This window comes from Schistocerca serialis, chromosome 11, assembly GCF_023864345.2.
Source record: "Schistocerca serialis cubense isolate TAMUIC-IGC-003099 chromosome 11, iqSchSeri2.2, whole genome shotgun sequence".
Classification (NCBI taxonomy): Eukaryota; Metazoa; Arthropoda; class Insecta; order Orthoptera; family Acrididae; genus Schistocerca; species Schistocerca serialis.
In genome coordinates this window covers 41500698-41518982 of record NC_064648.1, presented here as the reverse complement: position 1 = coordinate 41518982, position 18285 = coordinate 41500698, and the positions used below count along the sequence as shown (strand labels likewise).

The following is an 18285-nucleotide window of genomic DNA, read 5'->3' as shown; positions in this document are numbered from 1 at the left end:
GTGGAATCTCTATGTACAGCCCATTGGGTCATTCAACCGGTTACCATGAGACACCAGTAAAACCTATTGGAAAAGAATTGAGTCTAGAGGATGGAGAATCGCAGTTAACAATATTTAAGATGCTCCAAGAAATCAGGAAAGGAAATGAAGAAATCAAGAAAGGACAGAAAGAAATCATCAAGTGTTTAGAAGATATGTCCAAAGGAAATAAAGAAATCAACAAGTGTATAGAAGAGATGTCGATAGGAAATGAAGAATTCAAGGAAAAAAGCAAAGAAATGCTACATAGGCATCAGATAGAACCAATTGCAATCTCAAGATATAGACAGGCCTCCAATCCGGCCGAACGATCGAAGGAATTAAACCGTTTATGTAGGACGTACTGTCACAGGAAGCATGGGTCATGGAAGGAGTACCTAGGAGAATTTGAACGTATCAGGAATCATCTCCCACATGACTCAACGGGATTTGCACCACGTGAGATCTTACTTAACCAAGAACCTGATAGTGTGTTTCGTGAGCTATTAGATTATCCACCTGGAATTTACATAACATGGGAGAAGAAATTAGAGTTAGTGGAACTGAGTATGAAGCAAAGAGGGGACAGGAGAGACATGATAAATTGGTGAAGCTAATAACTTACCAAGTGGGGGATCTGGTGCAAGTGAAAGTGCATGCCAAATCGAAGAAAATAAATTCTGAGATACATAAATTTAACCATGTTTATAAAGGACCATATAGAATCACAAGAATTGATCACCCAAACACAGTTGAACCGGAATATGTGCAAACAAAAAGAGCTCATGGTAAAGAACATGTTGAGAATATAAAGAGATACTATCCACATAAAGATAAGGGCAACCCAGGTGATAGAGTAGAGCAGAGTAGGTGTAGGGAGCCAGCAACTCTTTTGCTGGTATACCAAGTGGCGACTGGTACACTCCCAGCCGGGTGAGACTTTATTTCTATTTCAAGTTTCACTCCTCTACCATCTTTCTCTATCCTTGGGTTAAGAAAGTTAGTGTGTAATAGTTAGAATAGGTAGTGGTCGTCCGAATAATTCAGTCAGAAATGATGTAGCACATTTATAGTTGATTTAAAATAAGGATAAGTAGTTACTGTTGATTTAGAGTGTGAGATGTTAAAGAATCAATAAGTTAAAAATCAGTTTAGTGTCAGCACATTACAAAGTTACTAGTGCCAGAAGTAATAAAATGAGAACCAGATCAGAAAGCCAGTGTTTATAAAATGTGGTGGTCAAACAAGAGTTTGTGTAATCTTATAGAGTTGTTTTATGGGGCATGAAAAGATCAACCAAGTGTAAGAGAATCGAAGTAATGTATCAGCTAGCAAATAGGAAGGCATATAATGAAACAAATACATGAGGAGATACTTGTTCGAATGAATGACGTGAAATATTATGTACAGAGAGGCCAAGGAGCCTGGAGTAGTATTTTTATGTAGTTATTGCAGAGAATAAGGAGGATTGATGTAGGTTGAAGATAAATATAAATTTATTTGCAGTCGAAGCTGCTGTTAAGTTAAGGGAGTTATGTGTAATGAAGTGTATGAAGTATGAGATGTTTGAAGTATTGAAGTATGTCATTTAGGACATGAGCAATATCTGTTTGCAAGTTATTTGTAGGTATACATGTTGATCTGAGGTATGAGTAATGAGAAATTCATGTATCCAATTAGCTATCAGAGTCAAGTACGGTTGTACTTACATCGAGCTTTAGAAGCAGTATTCTGGCACTGCGTAATGAATAATAAATATTCATATAGTGGATTTGCTTCTGTTAAAGACTCCAATGAATAAGTTGTGAATTTCTTCCTTTACTTTAGTGTGTGTTGACCAAGTGAGTTATAAATTAGAGTGATAGTAGTATGGACGGCAGGAACTCTGCTGGAAGGACGGCATACCAAAGGGGTAGCTGCCATTCAACTAGTTTGTTTTCTTGTCTTTGCTGTAGCTAGTTATAATAGACTTAACCAGTAACAAATATGTAGTTAACAATCAATACAAATCTTTGAAAGTGAAGATTTTTGGTAATTGAATGTAAGATAAGTTTGTAAAAAATTTTTAGCATGCTATGTTAATTAAGATAGATTGATGCTGTATGATGATTGTGTAGTGGCAGTTTGCTTCCGGAGTCAATAGGGTATTATTTGTGATACGTTGTAACTTTCAATATGTGAACTAGAACCAAATGTTCCTCATTTTCATTTATATGCTGTGTGATGATTTTTTCCTATTACTCTTTTTCGCCTGTGGCTACAAAGAAGATTTTTAGGGTGGGGATGTAAGATATCCACGATCCCATAAACATAGATATTAGTATACGACGCCCAGGTCGATAGCAGACAGGAGTCGATTGTACAGCGCTGCAGGAGGCAGTGAACCTAGTGTCGAGTGAGCAGTAGTACTGGGGAGTGTCGAGTGAGCAGTAGTGAGGGAGAGACAGGCAAGAATGATGGTCGAGTGAGTTGTAAACGGTAAAGTTCACCGGAGTATGACGAGTGAGCACGTCCCCCTGATCGTCATGGGGTTGACCCTCACTAATACCGATATGAAACAGAAAGTGACAAGTGCCGAATTACACATTTCGCGTCAACCGCGTTGGCCAGCAACAACCATGGATTGCAGTGAGGATCATTGTGAATGTTAACCATCAGCATTGCATGTGATGAAGTACTGAAAATCAGCAACCAATAAAAAGATATAACTGTAATTAGACATGTAAGGTGAAGGTAGCAACTGCCTCAGAATTTGTGTGTTAGTAGGAAATAATATCAGTTTGTACATCGCAACTTTTATGGTCCTTAATAATAGACAAAGTTTCAATCATTCCACTATCCAGTCTCTGAACAGCCGCACTCAGTTGAAATACCCCCGAAACCACAGCAGAAAAACCGATAACCTTTCATCCATTAAGCACACGGTCATATAATCTTAATAATTAACTGTTTGGTGGTTTCGATAAATTACACAAAATCCAGTAAAGGAATTAAACGGGGGTGTTTGAAACTGTAGGCTGGCAATAGCAAGAAAAGAATATCTAAAAAAGAGGAATTCCTTAACATCAAATACAAAGTTTTTGTAAACGACTGAAGCAATTTCATTTGGTGATGGTATGTGCAGGATGCCTCTGCAAGAGGAAATCAATAGATCTACCTGCAGTGAATGAAGAAAGAGTAGGGCACATGCAGGGAACTTTTGCAGACAGCGCACTTAAGCTGACAAACAGTGCAAACAGTGTGGACGACATCTACGAATGGAATGGTGCTCCACACCACTTCCATCAAGATGTTTGTGAGTTCAATTGGAAATTCATGGATCGGTGGTGGTGGTGATCACCAACTCATGTCTTGGCCTCCACTATCTTCGAACTAATACCAAGTGATTTTTTTTGTATGAGGTTTGTGAATGAGTCATGTGCATCATATGTTATATGTTATGGGCTTGCATCATCAGTGCTTTTGAACAGATTAATAAGGACCTGTTGTGCTGAACATGGGAAGAACTTTATTATTCACTTCATATGTGCACAATCAGTAAGGGGGGCATGCAGAGCATTTGTAACATGTTAGAAAAACTTTTTAAGTTTCTCTACGAAAGTCTTGTGACAATATGTCAAATAATACAGCTACAGCAAATTTGTGAAATCCCTTCAATCATTACCAATAACCTCATACAAATTTAAGTGTTGGGAAGTCTTTTCTGAAATTATTTATCTGGAGTGCAGCCCTGTACAGATGTGAAACATGAATAAGAAACAGTTTGGACACCAAGAGACTAGAGGCTTTGAGAATGTGCTGAAAAGAAATTTGTGCCACAACTTGACTAAAATGAGAGATTGGTTGACAGGACACATACTAAGGCATCAAGAAACAGTCAATCTGGTAACAGGGGGAAGTGTGTGTGTGTGGGGGGGGGGGGGGGGGGGTTACAATTGTAAAGAGAGGCCAAGACTTGATAAAGTAAGCGGTTAAAATGGATGTTACGTTGTGGTCACTATGCAGAGATGAACAGGCTTGTGCAAGATAGGCTAGCATGGAGAGCTGCATCACATCAGTCTTTGGGCTGAAGACCAGAAGTACACCATGGATTACCAATGGAGTAGGCAATGCACAATGTGTACAAGTTTCTGTATATGAGACAACAAGACATCTGTAAGTTATTACCAAATTCACAGCAATCTAAAACCAAAGACAAATTAGTAATTCCAAAACTATGCAGGTCTACATTACAGCAAATGTACCAAAGTAATGCAGCAGCTCACATATTGCTAATATCATGCAAAAAATATCATAATACATGAAAAACGCCCTTGACAATGGGAGTTATTTCTCAAAACATGTCATCCAGAAAATAAGTAAAGAAAAATCATGATTGGCAGCAGGAAACCCTATATCAACATGCAGCAATCTGTGTCTATTGCAGTACTGCAGCCAGGCAGACGCGCTTGTATGAAGCTCTCGCTAAGTTAAGCAATTAATATTGAAATAAGAGTTAATTTAGTTAATATTGCATTTTAGACTAGTGCATTTACTTCTTATCTAATCTATCTATTGAAGGTTTCACTTTTCTGAACATCGCAAAGGAAGTATTTCATAAAGGCTGGCAGTCACGAGTTTGTTTACATACTAGGGTGTAAATTTCGTACAAGTGTAGACTATGCTTAGTGCTTCAAAGTTAAATTAATTTGTGTCTCTCATCCAGAATTTGTGCAGTTAATTAAAAGTTTCTGAAGCAAGTTTATAAGTTTGTTTAAATTAGTGTTTAGTTTAGATAATGAGGCTAGAAGGGCAGAAAAATCACTGAACAGGAGGCCAAGATTTGTGCCCTTAAGGCTGAATTAGAAATCACAAATTTGGAATTATGTAAGCCAAGGGAGGAAAAGGATTCTAGGCGCTGGGAAAAGGTAGCAAGTAAAGGATGAAAAAGGGAAACCATTGATAAAACTTCTGAAATTCAGTTATTAAATAAGTTTGGCATGCTATCTGAAGTAGTAGAGGAAGGGCCTCATTCAGATGTAGTTGAATGTTGGTTGAAGCAGAATACTAGCTTAAAGAAAAAAGACAGGTCGGGATAAAACCAGAATAGGAAAAGATAAATTCTGCTTATAGGTAGCAGTCATGGGAGGGGTATGGGCCAACAGCTTCAGGAGAAATTAGGGACAGAGTACCAGGTCACAAGTTTCGTGAAACCAAGTGTTAGCCTTAGCCAGGTGACAGAAAACTTAGGCCAGTTATGCAAGGACTTTGAGAAGGAAGATCAGGTAATTATATTTGGGGGTGCAGGAAACAGCCTGGCTATGAAACCAAGATATAGTATTAGGAGTGACATGGATAAAATAGGAGCAGAAACTAGGCACACGAATTTGGGGTTTGTGAAGGTCTTTCAGCACCATGATCGGCCCTGGGTAAACACTGCTGTAAGGTGTGTTAACACTGAACTGAACGGGATGCTCCAGACACCAGCAAAGTCTCACATGAGTGTTGTTCCAGTTGATGCTATTGGTAGGTGGGGTTACACTACACATGGCCTGCATCTTAATAGGAAAGGGAAAGATAAGTTAGCTTCTCTATTAGCAGATACTGTAAGGGGGGCCGCAGTCACACGAGGGCTGATCCCTGTGGTTACTGGGACCAGGCAGACAGGTTTTTTTTTAAGGTTAAAGCCAAATTCCAGGCAGACAACAACCAAGGAAAATAGAAGAAAAGCAAATAGGGATAAAGCTAAGGGTGGTATCAACTTACTTCACCAAAATATCAGGGGAATAAAAAATAAAGTAGGTGAGCTCATAATGTGTATAGATTATCTCAAAAATGAGAATGAGATTGATATACTTTGTCTGTCTGAGCACCATGTAACTGTGGGGATGGAAAATGTCAGAATAAACGGGTATAATTTAGCATCTTACACTTGTAAATCTAGTATGAATAAAAGAGGAGTTGCCATTTTCATAAAACAAGGGTATAAATACAGAACTGTTGAAGTAAGCAAATTTTGTGTTGATCAGCACTTTGAGGTTTGTGCATGTGAATTTCAGCTAGATAATGTTGTGTTGATATTAGCAACAGTGTACAGGTCTCCACTAGGAGATTGGGAGCTATTCATAAAAAAGTTTGACTCCCTATTATGCTGTCTGTCAGACAAAAAGAAGAAGTTATTAATCTGTGGTGATATCCATGTTAACTTTCTAAGCAATTCTGATAGGAAAAGTGAACTAGAAGTGTTGTTAACAGCATATTACTTAGAATCAGTGATCAATTTCCCTACATGTATAGCTCAAGACAGTAGTACTCCAATAGATAACATATTTGTACAGCAAGAGGATGTAGAACAAACACATGCTTTCCCTGTGGTAAATGGATTATCTGACCATGATGCACAACTGCTTACCTTACAAAACCTAACAGGATGTACACTTCAGAATCCATTAAGTAAAAGTGTGAGGGTGCTCAACCCGGTATCTATAGATCACTTCAGAGAAAGTTTAGGAAATGTAAACTGGGAAGATGTATATAATGAGCCAAATGCTAATGATAAATGCAGCATATTTCTGCATAAATTTATATCGCTCTTTGAACATTGTTTTCCAAAGAAAATTACTAAATGTAATACCACAAACTTTTCAAAGAAACCTTGGATTACTACAGGTATTAAAGTGTCTTCAGAAAGAAAAAGAAAACTGTTTGAGACAGCAAGAACTAGTAAAGATCCAGAAGTAGTTTTACACTCTAAAACTTATTGTAACATACTGAGAAAAGTTGTAAGGAAATCAAGAAATATGTATGTTAGAGAAGAAATTAACAACTCCAGCAATAAAATCAAATCAATATGAAATGTTGTTAGAAGAGAGGCAGGAAAAGCAACTACTGGGTTAGGTAGTATTACTGTTAAAGAGAATGAGATCATGTTAACCAATAGTGCACAGGTAGCCAATGTATATAACAATCACTTCTTAAGTCTATGAGAAAAAATTGGTGAGAATAGTTCAAAAGAAAAGGCCAGGCAGTACATGGAAGACTCAGTTTTGAAAAATTTTGATCAGAGAAGTTTCATCTAACAACCTCTTTTTGAAATAAGGAAATTATCAAATCTTTGAAAAATAAATGTTCTGGTTGAGTAGATGACACCTCTAACAAGTTATTAATGTATATCTTGGCTCTTTATACATACACGAACATTCTCCTTCTTGACACAATTCACAGAACAGTACGAATGAAAAAAAGAACACAGTTCAATAAAAAGTACTAGCTTCTGAAGTATAAGGTGACAAGCTTTTCAGCATAGTGTATTATTAATGTGTAACACACTGAAATCAAGCAATGAGATGGTATTTCAAGAAGAAGAACATTAATTCCACAACAGCAGCTGTTTTCCACTGTTTGATTTCAATAATGATCAAACTATGACACACACCTCTCACTTGCTACAGTAGTGTCAAGCACTCTTCATTTTAATAATCTTTATTTTCATTATTGTCAACATAAATCACCATCTCCAAACACAACAGTTGGATGGCATTAAAATTAAGTTCCAATAAGGAAGGAAATAACTTAAGACCTGACGAAAAATTGAAACACATATCATTTCTAGACAGGTATTTCGAATTAAAGCCAAATGAAGAAATATGTCAAACATGTGAATCAGAATATAGCATGCACGGATTTCACAAGTCAATGACAAAACTGTTTTTACTCCTTTCTCCTAGAAAATGGTTTAATCTAATGAATCACTATTAGAATTTAGTTTTTTTTCTATCACAAATATATACATGGAAACACATCTCCATTTAATATGAATTGTGTATTCATTTCCTTATATTCCCTACAGCACTTCTCTTTAAAGCATCTAACATAGTTTTCGTCTAGCAAACTGCCCGTTGTACACATCAGCGATGTGACCAAAAGTAGACTATCATCAGATTAGCATTAAAGCAACCCAGATATCACCTAAAGACCACTCTGAACTCTTAACGAAAACACTTACTGACAACACAAAAATTTTCAGAGGAGGGGGGGGGGGGGGGGGGGGGGAGAAATGAAAGTGTCTGTTTAAACAAATGAATCTTGAGGCTCATCAAACAGTCAACTTCATCTTTTCCTGCATTTTTGCTATAACACATATATAACATGATCCTTTTTGCTGCCTAAACATTTAGTAAACACCTCTTTCAATAACACAGCCACTACTGAACCCACCCCACACAACCACTCTGTACAGCTATATTCTGCCAGCTGAATTGTTTGTATCTAAAATAGCAAATGAAATATACATCATTAAAATCACAAAAAATACATTTTAAAGTATAGCCTTAACTGGAAAAATATGGTAGCTGAGACCAATTTTCATATTAGAACTCATAAGAAGCCACAAAAGATCATGCAAAAAAATTGCAAATACCATTTTATTCGCTCAAATATGAGCTTCAGTGTTTACTTTCAGCTCCACCCCTACTGCATGCAATTATCACAAGAACATTTAATTTTACAGGCATTACTGCTACACTACTACCCCACTATCAGAGTTGTATCCGGAAAATACAAGGGCGGTTCAGAAAGTAACCTCCGATTGGTCACAATGCGGGTTGTGGGGGGAGTAGCGACGCCATCTGTGCGTTCACGCACTCAACAGGTCAGTCGGCATCAAGTCGTGGTTGAGTGAACGTCGTACCTGCGCTAGTTTAGTTTTTGTGGCAGTTTTAAATGTGTGCTGCAATAGAAAACCCCGCCAAATGTGAAGTGCGTGCTGTCATAAGGTTTTTTACAGCCAAAGGATATTCTGCAGCAGCTATTCATCGTGAGCTTTGTGCCGTGTACGGATCAAGAGTTATGAGTGAAGGAGTTGTCCGTGAATGTGTACGTTTATTTAAAAGTGGACGAGAAAACGTTCATGATGAAGAGAGGAGTGGTAGACCATCATTGGTGACTGACGAACTCGTTCAGACAGTTGATGCAAAAGTTCGTGAAAATCGACGTTTCTCAATGTCGGAGTTGTCTACTGGTTTTCCACAGATTTCTAAGACTCTCTTGTACGAGATAGTGACAGCAAGATTGGGTTACCGTAAGTTCTGTGCACGATGGGTGCCCAAAATTCTTACCGACCACCACAAAACTCAAAGAATGGCCTCTGCATTAGACTTTCTGTCACGTTATGAGGATGAAGGAGAACCATTGTTAAACAGAATCGTGACCGGTGACGAAACCTGGATTAAGTACGTGAACCCTGAGACAAAAGAACAATCAAAGATGTGGGCACATTCAAATTCGCCTACCAAACCAAGAAAAGCCTCGCAAGATTTTTCTGCCAGAAAACTGATGGCAACGGTGTTTTGGGATGCCAAAGGGGTGTTGTTGGTTGAATTCATGGAACGTGGTACGACCATTAATCAAGACGTGTACTGTGAAACAATAAAAAAGTTACGACGGGCTATACAGAACAAACGCCGTGGTATGCTGACTCCCGGTATCGTTTTTTTGCACGATAACGCCCGTCCTCACTCTGCTCGCAGAACAACGGTCCTTCTTGAGTCCTTCAAGTGGGACGTTATCAACCATCCACCTTACAGCCCAGACCTGGCGCCAAGTGATTATCACCTCTTCATGCATTTGAAGAAATGGCTCGGGTCACAGCGGTTTGGTGACGACGAAGAGCTCAAAGATGCGGTCACAGGCTGGCTCCAGGCACAAGTGGGTGATTTTTATGCAGAAGGAATTTCAAAGCTTGTGAAGAGATACAATAAGTGCCTCAATTGCTATGGAGACTATGTAGAAAAATAGTGCAAAGATGTAGTTGTAACATGTATATATTAAAATATTTTTATTTAACTTGGTGTATTTTTTTAAATCAACCGGAGGTTACTTTCTGAACGGCCCTCGTAAACCTGTCACTCAAGAATGGACACAAAAAACCATCATAATATAGCCGGGAAATTAACATTAAACTATACAATTACTTGACCAAAGCCCAAAATTAATACACCATAGTGTGATTGTACATTTTGAATCGTCTATGGCAAAAGTCTGCAGCTCGGCGTCTAGTGGCTAGCATTGTTGCCTCTGGATCACAGGGTCCTGGGTTCAATTCCCGGCCAAGTTGGGGATTTTCTCTGCCTGGGGACTGGGTGTTTGTGTTGTTATCATCATCATTTGTAACATTGGCTAGATTGGATTGAGTAAAAATTTTGACAAAGTTGAGTGCCCCTCAAACTAAACATCACTATGGCAAAAGTTTCGGCATTACCGAAGGATCCGATTCCACAAGTCTGCTTTGCTCCATGACGTCATCAATATGGCAGAAACGGCTACTCCCAACTTATACAAAATGACAACAATGACATTACTACAGATACGACAACAAATGCAAACAAAAATAAAAATGACAGGTTAACACTGCACTCCAAAAATAAAATGAAACTAACAGGCAACTGTGGAAAATTGGGAGTTTAGGGTGGGGAAAAGCCATATATACAACAATTAAAAAACCACCACTTCATCCAAAAACAAATAATATCCAAAAACAATTTAACTGACAGCATTCCACTACACCAACAAAACCACAGGAATCAGACAGTTTTCCTTGCCCTATATAGCTCAACCACTTCTTCGATACCACAAAACAAACACACACAACTCTGAAAAGTGGCACCAAACCCCCCACAACTCAAAACACGAAATGCGCCATATTCACTGCATCAATCAAAACACAACTGACCTACCATTAATATACAACATGCAACAACACAAAATAACACACACACACACACACACACACACACACACACAAGCCAAACACATAAAGTACCTTAATTACTCACTGAATACACTTCCACAACCCACGTTACCGCACCACCTACCTAAATCAAAACCACATAGCACAATGACAACCAAAACTCAAATAAACACAATACCTTAAGTTAAACTCAGCACATCCACATCCATCACCAGGGGACACCATCAAATACAACAACGCAACATCTACAAACACAACCAACTCACAAACTCCATACCGTAATGATGTCACACACCACACCATAGGTCAAAGCAGATGAGTGGAATCGGATGCGTCTGTTGACCCAACGTTTTACAGTAAAATTTCTCTATCAGGTAATTTCTGCACAAAACACATCACACGATTGCATCATGTATGAAAACCACACATATCGAAGGCTATGTAAATATATTGTATACAATAATAATAAATACAAACAAAACATGTTTCCACGTGCTATATTTTTAATAACAACTACTGACAGTCAGTTGAAATGGAATACACAACCAAACATACTAGCAACAAGAATTCAGTCAGTCTGTGTGTTACATCATTAGCGTTCTCTCATTGGTATATGACACCATCTGCCTCTTAGTTATATACTATTCCTATGCCCACTCAGTCCTTAATATGGGATCGTTATTAGTGGTTCATGGGCACAAAATATGGCCACAATATTCAAACTACAGAAGTGGTAAAAAAAGTGCTAAAAAAAATCTAAGTTGGGAGCTGGGGACTGTAAATGTGTCCTCTGAGTACATGCACAAATCAATTATGCACTTCATGAAAACCATTACTAATTACTATACTAACACCACTATACTACTCACATACTGAGAATAAAACTCAAAACAATATTCTCAACCAGGAATCAAAAAACACACAATGCATTGCTGAGGATATTAAGGAGAAAACTAAAACCAATACATTTACAAAATCAGTTAATGCATACCTATTTCTCATAATACACATTATGCAGTAAAGGGGTACGTAAAAACACAAACCAGGAGATAGTAAAGATTTAAGCATCTCTTGTCAATCCGCAATATGCTTTCAGACTACAGGGCTAAAGCACATTATGGGAGAATTATATGCCCAAGGTGGAAATGTTCAACCTGCCAAATCTGCTTTTACACTCATCACTAAAATTGTGGACATAAATCGCTCATCAAAATCTACATTCAATACAATTCAAATTTTGTATTCACATTACTTTGCTTAAGTAACCCATCACCAAACTAAAACTGCCCCTTTCCAATCAAACCTAGTTGCCAGCATAGACAAGCAAAATAAGTATTGTATTATCATTGCAATTCTCCAATGGTGACTGTACTCAAATTACACACCAAATGGCGTATTATCATCAGGTTAGGGGTTGAAGCTGGTGCAAGTAGACACAATCCGTCATTCAATACCCTTAGCTTCTTTGATCTTTATTAGCTCAATATCTCCTAAATTACGAGGAAATGCTGATTCAGTTATCAAACAAATGAGAATGCAAAAGAGAACATTATATCGTGTATGGTGACTCTTAAAGACATGTGAATAAATAATGGTTACATTAATTTTTGAATTAGTTGCACTTGTTATTAATTATTCATCTGCATGTAACTAATTTGTAATATTTTTTTGTTATTGTACTAAGCCGAAATCTGTACTACCACATGCAGAGCAGTAAACAACTAACGAGAAATATACAACAAATTCAGTACACTAGGAGCAAACTGTAAAAGTTAACATTTTGTTTATTTGTCTTCTGTAACACTTTGAAGACTCAGTGCAACGTGTTTCGATGTGTAAATGCAACAGATGCCTTTCCATTTCATAGTCTACTGTGAATACAATTTTTCCGTCAATTTATATTTCTATGGGATGAAAATCGACTGACCACGTCCATAACTTTGCAGATGGAATCACACTGCATTTGACAATATGCAAAACATTTGCATGAATCACATTCAAGTAGGCCGGAGGTTCATTATCGTAACGGTACACTGTTTCCCTATAGCTGACTTCAGTTTTGATGGTAAACCTAAAATTAGGTCTTACACAAATCGCTTCACATGTAACCAAATGAACTGAGCGATTAAAATGAAGTGCCGAAGCAGGTAAAATGGTTTTATCCCACAAAGAAGTCAAAAAAGGGTGTTACATATAAAGTGATAATTTGAGCTGTTATCTGCGTATTTTTGACTATTATATACAACAAAATAAATACAGGCACTTTCTTAACTCTGAACATACCATGCACCCACAAGAAGTTCTCCAAACCTGCTCTCGGGAACATAAGCATACGCACCCACATTTTTTTCCCTATTATAATATTACGTCAAAAATGGCTGCCTCATACTGCTTACGCCTATATTTAAACATAAACAGTTCACAGTTGTAACTGAAGATCTCGTGGAACCATGTAAACACCAAAGATTAACAAAAAATCAAAACATTTCGTATTGTATCTTGATAATTCAGAGATGTTACGGTTTACCAACATCTCAGAACACTTGGCTGCAAACTTCCCGTTACATATCATCATTTTCATTAAATGAGTGACAGGCTTCTCTCGAATAATTTTTATTGCTATATTTTTTATTTCTACAAATTGTGTATTTTCAATGAACAGTGGCCCTGAAATGGCTTTTAAACATTATGTGTGAAAATTAGAATTTCGTTGTTGGTATGATTAGCCAAACAATTGCTAGATAGATAAACGTATTTTACGCCTCACAGGTAATGAGTTAGAAATTAGGGACTAGAATTTACAAATAAGAATGATGTCAGCACAAAAAATATATTTAGGACGAAGTTAGTGCTTTGCTTTTAGTTTTATTTTGTTCGATTTGCAATCGTGCAGCTGTTTGCTAATCACTTGTTGTGACGTTATGCTGTGTACGACAATTGTATTGATTTATTGTTATTTTACGGGGTGTACTGGAATATGATGTTTTCCCACATTTAAGTGTTAGTGATTCAATCGCTTCTGAGGGCTTTGATTATGATTTGGCTCAGTGTAAATTTTGCTTGTTATTGTTTCAGGTTATGTTTATCACAACAAATTACTGAGCGCGATTTTCGATGAGTTTATACATAGTGTGTACGTATACTGTACATCAATTATGAATAACGCAATGTTAACGTAACAGCATTGCACCCTGTTAAATACATGCTATTTTTGCCCCACCTGATTGGTTTGTACATGTATGTTTCATGACTCGATAAAAGAAACTACCCCGATTGAACCAGTTTCTGTGCCCTGTAATCTCTTGTGAAAGTCATTGTTAAATATCTTATGATGGATGAGAAAAGATGGACAATGAAGTTCTCACATTCACTGTATTGGTGTGGTTATGTTGAGTCACACGTTGAATGTAATGTAATAATGTTTGTGAGGGAATGACCAGGGAAAAGAAACGTTGCTCTGATCCGAGGTATTACTCTTCCAGACTGTAACATGAGCAGTTGTATCATGTTCTTCCCTACGTCTGATTGAAGTGCCCACAGTTATTACGTTACTTCAGTGATCAGTTAGGTTGGTGTGAAATAAAATGCTGTAGAATCCATTCAGTCCGAAACATTTGCCGGTCAAGGGAAGTGTTCGATTCCATCCATATGATTTGATCATAACTTTTTGTGTCTTTTCCGACCATTAAAAAAAAAAAAAAAAAACATGGCATCTATCATACCCAACGCAAACCAAAAAATGCATATCCTTAAAAAAAATAAACAAATCAAAATAACTCACTGGCTAAACAGCACATTGTTCCAACAACGAAATGAGGGTCAATGGAAGCGTACGACCCACCCGGCTGTTTTGACATGTGACGTAAGGTGTTGTGGTGTGTGATATGACAGTGCAGAGTGTAGTTTATGAGTTGGTTGTGTTTGTAGATGTTGTCTTGTTGCTGTTGGTAGTGTCCTCTGGTGGTGAGTATGTGTATGGTTCAAGTGTTATGTGGTGTATTGGGTTCATTTGAACATTGTTGGTCACAGTATTTTGGATTGCCTGTGATTGAAGAACTGAAATTGGTTTCAGTAAGTTATCTTTTTTTTTTTTAATTACATGACTGTGATCGTGATAGGTGTTGTTGGTTTGCTGTTTGTCATGCAGTAATGCGTTTAATTAATTAATTAATTAATTTTTTTTTGTTAGGCATGGATATGACAGTTTGAGGTTGCATGCGGAGATGGGGGAGGACATGATGTCCTTCATAAAATTTCTTCTGATGTTTGGACTCCTGGCTGCAATTGTCAAGTGCAGTGTGTGTAGGGAGAACATGATGTTGGTGACAGTTCCGGCATCACGGACCAGGGACTGTTATATGTGTAGGTGCCGAAGGGATATCCACTGGTGCTCCATTAGATGCGGTTCCTGGTTCGAGAAGTCTAGGTTGGCCAGGAGAGGAATTATTTTGATGACTTATTGTTTTGGTTATAGATCATCTATCAGTTTTTTCGCGCATGAGACTAGAGTGAATGCGAGGACGGTTTTAGATTGGTTTTCTTTTTGTAGTGAAGTGTGTTCAGAATATGTGAAGTATAGATATAATTTGGGTGGGCCGGGGGGGTGCCCATCGTGATAGGTGAATCGCAGTTTCGAAAGAGAAAGTATGGGAGGTGTAAGTCCCTGGTTGGTTTATGGGTGTGAGGGACTGTTATTTTGGGGGGTGGTTATGTGGATTGTGTTTTCAGGGTTTTCGAGGGGCGTGCAAAGAGGGAACTGGTGGGGTTAACGGAAGAGTATATAAGGGAGGAGAGTACTATAGTGTCAGTTGCTTTTTTGTCACATGGGGGCTTGGGGAAGGGGGGTTATGATCATTTAGTTGTAAATCTTAGTTTAAAGTTCAAAAATTATGAACCTGGGGTGTGTACTAATACTATAGAGGGGTTTTGGGGGATAGTTAAATCAGTCATAGGGAGAGAGAATAGGCACTCTTCTAACTTGCAATCTCATTTAGATAGTATTGCTGGCAGAAGAGTGTCCCGAGGGAGTATTTCATTTCTTGCGGTTTTTTTTTTCCCCCCCGAGGGCAGTTAGTAAACTGTACAGGCCAACGGTGGTTAGTTGAGGGGTTTTTGTATGTGGTGGTGGTGGGGGGGGGGGAGGTTGTGGGTAATGTGGTGGATTGGGTTGGGGGGGGGGGTAGTTTTACGATTAAGTTGCAGAAAATCTCTTTTGTTGCAGTTGTTTTTAAGTTGTAGTGTGTGATTCAGTTTCATTTATTTTGTGGTATTTAGTTGTTGGCGGATTTTTGTTTCTGGGGGGAGGGTGAAGGTTGGTGGGGGTTGAGCTTGATGTTGATGTTGATGTTGGAATTGGTAGGTTGTGGGTGGATGGGAGTTTTTTTCAGTTGGGTTTTGTGTGGGGGGGGGGGGGAGGAGGCGGCTGTGGCGGTGGCTGTGGCTGTGGCTATGTTTGTGGTGCAGTGGCTAACCTAGTGTGTAGTGCTGGAATTTGTTTGTGATGAGTAGATGTCTTTTTGGGTCTATTATTCGTGAATTGTGATGTTTTGTGGGATTTATCAAGTGTTGGGGATTCGGTTTTATTTATGACAGGTGTAGGTGTGGTTGATCTATACAGCTTACGGCAATTATCTGATTCCAATTTTTGTAGTTGTGGATGCATTTTGGTATCATGAGTTGGTTGACCTATATAGGTGAAGGAAAATGTTCAATTTCTACGTTTGTCGTCGTAGCTGTATGTGTTTTGGTATCGTCAGTTGTAGTTGACTTATATAAGTGAAGGGAAGGGTCCGATTCCAATGTGTGTCGTCTAGTTGGGTGTGTTTTCATTTCATCAGTTGTAGTTGACTTATATAGGTCAAGGGAAATGTTCGATTCCAATGTGTTTCGCCATGGGTGTTTTGGTATCTTCAGTTGTAGTTGACCTGCGTAGGTCAAGGGTAGTGTCTGAGTCTTGGTTTTTATTTTGTAGTATCAAGAATTGCGATTGAGATAGGTGAAGGGAAGTGACCGGTTTTTGTGGGTGTAGTGGAATGTGTGAATTTTATGTTGTTTTTTCTGTTGCTTTTTGTGTGTTTTGGGATCTTGGTGTGTGGTTTTATATGTTAATATTTAGTTTGTGCCCACCCACAACCCCCAGTTTCCCATGCTTGGCCCCCTTGTTTGATTATATTTTTCGAGTGAGATGTTTTTGTCGTTTTTATATGTATTTTTGTGTTTGTTGTGTTTATTTACTGGCGTCGTATATTGATGATGTCATGGGTCAGACCAGATGGGTGTAATTGGATGCTTCGTTTTTTTTTGGGGGGGGGGGGGGGATAATAGGGAAATGTTTAAAAGTTAAACACTCCGGGTTTGTCTGGGTGATGATATGATGACGACGACCATAAGGTTTTGGCTTGATTGCTGACTACATGAGATGTCATGTGTAAAGAGATTAAGTAGTTGACTAGAATCCTGGCATCTTGGACCAGATGCCAGTATTTGTGGCAGTTTGGTGGTCTAATTGACACAAGACCTGGCACGAGAGATCTAGATTGGTCATCAGGGAGATTGTTTTACTTACGTATTATTTTCATTATCATTAATTTTTACAGTTTTTTTAGTGTGTTTGCAAAGTGAATTGGGTGGTTTTCTTTTTGTAGTGAAGTTAGTACTGGGTATGTTAACTATAGGGGAATGATGTTGATTGAGGGGGGGGGGGGGTGAGTAATTGGCAGTGGAGATTTTGTATAAGTGTAGTGGAACATGTTTGTGGTCAGTGTAGGAAGAGCTGCTAGGTAATGGTAATTTTCACTGGCAAAAGGCATTACATGTAGATGTGGATTTTATATCAGAGCTTAACAGATGTTAATCTTATGAATGTGTAGTTAGAAGAAAGTTACATCACCAGTTTGGTAAGAGAACTGATATTAAATGTTGTTTATTATCAAGAGTCAGCTGTATAGTGAAAATATAAGTTGCTACTTATTGCAAAGATGATACATTAAGTTGCAAATAGGCACAACAAAAAGGCACTTACACAGTACCTAGCAGGCTGATGAAGGATTTTTCTGTAAGCTAATATGGAAGTGTCTTTTAGTTGTGCCTGTCTGCAAGTTAATGTGACATCTTCTTGGTAAGTAGCAATCTATCTTTTCCAACCTGGAATTCCGATTATAAGATTCAACTGTTTGTGAGTACTGTGTGTGGATTGCAGTGTGCATGTTTTTCTTTAGTGAACATATAAAGCGTTCAACGTGGGGCACTGGACTGTGAATGGCTATAAAGAAAGTCTCAAACAACTCTGTTAAAGTGCATATTAAATTGTATGATGAAGAAGTGATTCAAAGGCTGGTGACCAGAATATATTTTCATTTTGTTCTTGTCTGTCTGTATGTAAGTAATACCACAAAGAAATTGTAGAATGATACATCAGTTTTCAGATTCAGGATGTAATGTGCAGCATATATGATTAAGAAGTACAAATTCTATTCTGCTCCTGACTTTATTAAGTACATGATTATAAGCGTCTTGGCTTGAGTTCATGTACATTGAGGTAT

At 38.1% G+C, this 18285-nt stretch overlaps 2 protein-coding genes across 6 annotated transcripts in view; one reads left to right on the top strand and one right to left on the bottom strand.

Moving 5' to 3' along the window:
• Nucleotides 1–13247, bottom strand: part of LOC126426976 (uncharacterized) — a 141691-nt gene extending 128444 nt beyond the window's left edge. For both annotated transcript variants that reach the window (XM_050089133.1, XM_050089134.1), the window contains exon 1: nt 13028–13247. The gene's annotated coding sequence lies outside the window, so the exon portion shown is untranslated. The remainder of the gene's footprint in view (nt 1–13027) is intronic.
• A 218-nt stretch (nt 13248–13465) lies between these two features.
• The window catches only part of LOC126427104 (zinc finger protein 708-like), a 171137-nt gene continuing 166317 nt past the window's right edge, over nt 13466–18285 (top strand). The window contains exon 1 of one of the 4 annotated variants that reach the window (XM_050089316.1): nt 13466–13513. The gene's annotated coding sequence lies outside the window, so the exon portion shown is untranslated. The other 3 variants (XM_050089317.1, XM_050089315.1, XM_050089318.1) reach the window with 3 other exon arrangements.